This window comes from Equus quagga, chromosome 12 (assembly GCF_021613505.1).
Source record: "Equus quagga isolate Etosha38 chromosome 12, UCLA_HA_Equagga_1.0, whole genome shotgun sequence".
Lineage (NCBI taxonomy): Eukaryota > Metazoa > Chordata > Mammalia > Perissodactyla > Equidae > Equus > Equus quagga.
Window position 1 is genome coordinate 99,514,028 of NC_060278.1, and position 5,817 is coordinate 99,519,844.

The following is a 5,817-nucleotide window of genomic DNA, read 5'->3' on the forward strand; positions in this document are numbered from 1 at the left end:
CTTCCCCGCAGAAACGGGGCGGAGCGAGGGGCTGGGCGGGCGGCCCGGAGGAGGCGGAGGCGGAGGAGGAGGAGCGCGCCCCGGGCGGCGAGCGAGGGGCCGGACCCCTGGGCTCGGCGGGGCGGGCCGACCGGTGGGCGTCGCTTCAGCGCCCCCCGGCGGCGGGGCCCGCGGGCGCAGGCGGGCGCGGCTGAGGGGAGGGGCCTGCGGGGGCCGAGTTAACAGCACCCGAGGCCTTCGCGGACGTCAGCCATCTCCAAAGGAGGGGGAAGCCGGCGGGCGGCTTGGTGTGTGTGAAGCGCGACATGGCGGCGAGGCCGACGAGCCCGGCTGGCCCCGTGCGTACGGGAAAGGGGCAGGCTAGAGCTTCCTTGACGACCATTAGGTACCTTCGGAGACTACATTTCCCAGATGGCCCCGCGCGGCGCGGGGCTGATGGGGAAGAGCCGAGGGCCCAGTGCGCAGACGCGAGAGCCCCCTCTGGTTATATAAGGGAGGGCCGCCACGCTTATAGTCCTTTTCCGTTTGCGGCACCTTACTTGGTAGTCTTCCGCTGGTGCTTCCTAGTCCGACGGCGTCCTACCCTGGGAGCCCGGGTTGAGTGCTGTGTGTGGTGAGTGGAGACCCCGCTGTTTTCGCTTCGAGATCTCTGTTCCTCCTTTTCCCTCTGCCATCGCCCTTGCCGGTGGCTGCCTGTGCTCTCAGCGTAAATAGGCCGTAGGGCGGTGGGGGAGGTCAGTTACAGCTGGAACAACCCTCGCCATATGTACGGACCCGACGAGTCCTTGGCTGGTGTAAAGGATGACTTCACTTTTTTCCCCATCAGATCGACAGTGTTGATGTCGTTGAACACTTGCCAGTTAGTTCTGATGCACCAGCCTTACAAGGCCCGGCTATGTTCTTTCGACCGTGGAAAGATGGCGATCTATGCCCTTTCTTTGTTAGTTCGCAGGTTAGCGTGGTCAGAGGGTACGGAATGGATCTTGGAGGAGGGGGTCGCTGCTGGGCCTCGATGAGAACGCCGTGTAGACATCTACAGCCTTCAGTCTCCTGATCTCTGGGGTAAGCATGTGTCTCCTGGGCTGTTGTAGGAAACGTGTGCTCTGAGGAGCCTCTGAGTTCGCTAGGCGAATTTGGGAATAAATTGGCTAATGGTAGCTAATTTCTGTTAAGCATCTTTCAGGTGCTAGGTGTTCTTTAAGGTTTTCTGGATGCTTCATTTTATTATAATTCTCAAAAATGGACCTAAATGTTATTGGTGAAGAAACAGGCTTAAGAGAAAGAATTCTCCAAGATGGAGTTATCTTTCTAAAGTGAATAGGTGTTATTATTTGTTTTTGCACCTGGGGTCTAGGTGTTAAAGACTTAGGAGTCTTTTTAATACTCTGTTAATACGTGGTTTAATACCTCTAGAAGCACACCTCGGGATGCTGTTCCTTAATGTGTTCTTGATAAACAGCTTTCTTGTGCCCTTAAATTTCCAAGTGGATGGATAATGTGGCTTTTTCCCCCCTTTTCTCCCCAGAGCCCCCTGGTACATAGTTGTGTGTTTTTAGTTGTGGGTCCTAGTTGTGGCACCTGAGACACCCCTTTGGCATGGCCTGATGAGCGGTGCCATGTCCCCGCCCAGGATTCGAACTGGCAAAACCCTGGGCCGCTGCAGCAGAGCGCTCGAACTTAACCACTCGGCCACGTGGCCGGCCCCTAATGGGGCATTTTCTAAAGGAAAGCCAAATGTGTGTTTCTGTTGACTTAGCCACTCAAACTGATTACCAACTGCCTAGCATTTAATTAAATTCGCTTGAGTCCGGGAATGACGCCTTATGGCGGGCAGACTTGAGGGACACATTTTTTTGTAAACTTTGTGTCCCAGAGTGTTCCTTTTAGTCAGGTTTTTAGTGATGACCTCTCACATTAAAATGTAACATCCTGACACTTGGTCACAACCCTGCAGTCACGTCTCCCATTAGAAAAAGCTGACCATTTCCCCACAGCTCTTGCCCGTCACTCGGGCTTCTATCACGTACCCTCAGAAGGCAGGGATGTTTTTCTTAGATGGTAGTTTCATATTTCTAACAATAGGACACAGAAGTGCTCAAGTATTGAAAGATTCTGCTCGTATGAAAGTGGACCACCAAAATCTTAGTCCTGATTCAGAGCTCTTTGTGTGGAGGCCAAGAGCTTCCTACTGGCATATATGATGACTGAACTTTTTTCCCCGACAGATCGACCATGTTGATCTAACTTCTCTAAGCCAGTTTCTGTCTGATATGCCAGCTTGAGCAGCTCCTCTGTCCGCTACTCTCTTGGGCATCTAGCTGATCAGAGCTCACATTTCGGTGTTTTCATCTCAGGTTTGCTGTTGGCAGAAAGCACACTTGGAATGGGCCAGGATGAATCTGGGAGTGGGAAAGGATTGGTAAGTGACGTCCACATGTCTCCTAAGTGCCCATGCCCACGTGGCTGAGTAGACAGGAGCTGGAGAACGGAGGAGGTAGTAACTGCTTTTCTCTGAAAAGATGGGCATACCCACCTTGTGTCTACTTTCTAATTCCAATTTGGCCACTGCAGGTGATGACATAACTTTTTTCCCCATCAGATCGACCCTGTTGATCTCACTGAACTATTAGCCAGTTTTGTCTGATGCATTGGCCCCAGTGATAATTTCTGTCCTCATTTTCTGCTTGCCACTAGCAGACTGCTTTCTCTCTCAGGTTTTTTGGTGGGATTGGGTTTTACCCCCCAGCGTTCAAGTCATTCATCTTGGCTTCATCTGTTAACTTCCTGCAGGTCAGGAGCCATGTGTGCCACAGGGCAGGAAGAAGGTTGACTGCAGCCTGATCTTCCTCTCGACTTGATTCAGTATGTCCTGTAACAGGTGAGGTAAATGGTGTTACCCAAGTGTCAGTCCCCTAATAAAATGATTATTAAATGTGCCCAGAATAGGGGCCACCTAGGATGTAGTGGTTAAAATTTGCATGCTCCATTTTGGCAGCCCGGGGTTCACAGGTTCAGATCATGGGCACAGACATATCTGCTCTAGTCATGCTGTGGTGGCGTCCCACATAGAAAACAGAGGAGGATGGGAACAGATGTTAGCTCAGGGCCAATCTTCCTCAGGAAAAAAGAGCAGCCCCCAGGATAGGTGTTCGCCCACTTGTGAATAACCCCCAAGGCGGGTATATAAAACAGGAGGGGAGAATTAAGTCCTTAGCAGGACTGTTGAGCTATTGGTACTGTTAGATCTTGCAAGGAAGGAAAAAAAACAGTTAATTTCTGCTTTGGCAGGTGTATTACAAGATAAGGAAATCTAGTCATTTTCCAATTGGGATTCAAATGGATTGTAATTTTTGAAAGATTGAGTTCCTAGCTATTGGCTGGAGGCCACTGTCACTTCCGTGCTGCCTGGGCTGCCTCACTATGACAGCTTGCTTCATCAAAGTGAGCAAGTCAAGGAGATAGGCTATTTAAGCCTACGTTTCCTGCCCCCATCTTTTAAAATGGAAACTAACAGCCCCTTTCTGTATCCTTTGGGTACTAGGCAGTGTGCACCTCCATGGCTGATGGTTAGTGACTGGAACTTATTTCCCCAGATAGCCTTGCTGATTAAGGGAACCATTTAAGGCAGACCTGTCTGATTGAATCAGGCAGGCCTTGGTTGTATGCCTTTAAAGCTGTACAGCCCTCAATTCTGTTAACTTAGTGGCTGCTTTTGCCGAAATGGTCCCTGAGTTACACTGTTCCCTGCCATGCCTAGTATCCTTAATTGATGGAGGGGGAAATGAGCAACACCAGTCAGCTTTCCTCCAGCCCTTGAGTATAGGGTGGGTGATTGCTATAATAGATGTGCTTCCTAATTCCCCAATTTATGAAAAAATCTCAAACATGCAGAAGAGTTGGAATTAATGTCAATGATTGCTTGTTACTTTAAATTTAAAGTTTTTTCTTTGTCTGTTTATAAATGCATAGTTTTTGCTGTTTGAAAGTAAGTTGTTTGTTTTATAATCCTTAATCCCCAGATTGTTCATTTGAATTTCTCTAAATTAATCTAGAAATTAGACTGTTCTCCAAACTGATCCTTGATAATAATGTTACTAGTTCCCTAATATCTGTTTACCCACTCTGTATTCACATGTCCCATTTGTCCCTAAAGTGTCTCTTGTGTATGCATTCCTTTGTATCATGTCCCTCTAGAGTCAACTAAAAACCTTTTGGTGTGGTCGTTGATTTGTCTCTACCTGTATTTCCTGTGATAGAAAGGGTTTAGATTGAGAATGAAAAGTTTGACATCAGGTACAACACAGGCTTCAAGGAGGGGCCGAAGAGACAGGTTGACTCCTGAGACGGGAAGTCTCCGTGGTCTGGTACTTGATTATGCACCTGAAGTCTTAACCAGTTGCTTCCACATCCCAAACAAGTAGCCCTTTACATCAGAATGAAGTACTGATTGTAATCTGTCTGTCTTTTAAGGTGTTTCTCAACTGGAGTTGGAATACAAGGACTCTTGACAAAGATTGACCCTGTGTTTACCTGAGGAAGGTGGTTGAATCTGTCCACAAGGTTATTGTGTAACTTGAGAACTGTCTACAAAGTTGAAAACTGCCCATTTTGAAGAATCAAGGATTATTATTAAACTTTTTTTTATTAAAGATTGGTACCTGAGCTAACATCTGTCGTCAGTCTTTTTCTTCTCCCTGTAGCACCCCTACACACAGTTGGTAGGTTCTTCTGGCTCTGTTATGTGACATTCCCCCCCAGCATGGCTCAGTGAGTGGTGCTAGGTCCGCATCTAGGATCCGAGCCAGCAAAACCCTGTGCCACCAAAGCAGAGCGCTCAAACTTAACCCCACAGCCACCGGGGGCTCCTAAACTTTTTAAATTACTAAAGTTTCTGTTTTGTTTTTTTCTTTGAGGAAGATTAGCCCTGAGCTAACTGTTGCCATTCCTCCTCTTTTTGCTGAGGAAGACTGGCCCTGAGCTAACATCCGTGCCCATCTTCCTCCGCTTTGTATGTGGGACGCCTGCCACAGCATAGCTTGCCACGCGGTGCCGTGTCCACACCCGGGATCACGGAGAAGCGGAACGTGCGAACTTAACTGCTGCACCAACGCTCAGCCCCTCAATTATTAAAATTTCTAACTTTGTAGCCTTCCTATCTGGAGAAAGAAGAAAAAATCTTTAAATCAAAGTCCTGTTGTATTTGGTCATTGGAAATAAAGAAGCAGCGAGAATGGTTCTCTAAACCAAGTGTCTACAGAGGTCAGCAGGGGTAAAGAATAGGTGGAGGGCAGATCTCACACTTGTACATTTATGCAGGCGTTTAATGTTTAACGATGGAAAATCCCAGACAGGTTTAATGCCTCATGGTCAGTTTGGTTTCATTTAACTCCTGTCCCCCTTCCCCACCACAGAGTTTTGAGGTATGTTGTCTGAGAGTCTTAACTTGAGAAAGTTGGGGTTCCAGTGTTGTGCATCCTCCCGCCCCAACTGGCCGTTTGTATTGTGCATTCTAAAATGGTTCCTGGTATTGACGTGATCCTTCGTCTTGAGTGTGCTGGGCCTAGTGCTTCCTGTGAATAGAAAGCTGCAGAAGAGAGGCTGTCACTCCTGAGATGGGTTATAACAGATGTCTGCCTTGCTAGTTCGCATCCTGTGTTTCCCCATTCCTTGGCCTGCTCGCTTTGATGAAGCAAGCTTCTGTGTTGATGTCCACAGCAAGAAACAGTGGCCTCCAGCTGACAGTGTGCAGGGAACTGAGTTCTGCCCCAACTTGAGTTTGTAAGCAGATACTTCCCCAGTCAATCCTTGGGGACTAGA

General features: G+C 48.3%; 1 long non-coding RNA gene and 3 other non-coding genes across 4 annotated transcripts; all 4 read left to right on the forward strand.

Moving 5' to 3' along the window:
• The first annotated feature begins 455 nt into the window (after window positions 1-455).
• On the forward strand, window positions 456-4,667 carry LOC124248397 (uncharacterized). Its single transcript, XR_006891030.1, has 5 exons — window positions 456-613; window positions 946-1,062; window positions 2,355-2,419; window positions 2,791-2,878; window positions 4,471-4,667. It is a non-coding gene; the product is annotated as an uncharacterized LOC124248397 (long non-coding RNA).
• On the forward strand, window positions 789-879 carry LOC124249277 (small nucleolar SNORD12/SNORD106). Its single transcript, XR_006891342.1, has one exon. It is a non-coding gene; the product is annotated as a small nucleolar SNORD12/SNORD106 (small nucleolar RNA).
• Window positions 2,188-2,278, forward strand: LOC124249279 (small nucleolar SNORD12/SNORD106). The gene has a single exon (XR_006891343.1). It is a non-coding gene; the product is annotated as a small nucleolar SNORD12/SNORD106 (small nucleolar RNA).
• On the forward strand, window positions 2,562-2,653 carry LOC124249276 (small nucleolar SNORD12/SNORD106). Its single transcript, XR_006891341.1, has one exon. It is a non-coding gene; the product is annotated as a small nucleolar SNORD12/SNORD106 (small nucleolar RNA).
• Window positions 4,668-5,817: the final 1,150 nt, after the last annotated feature.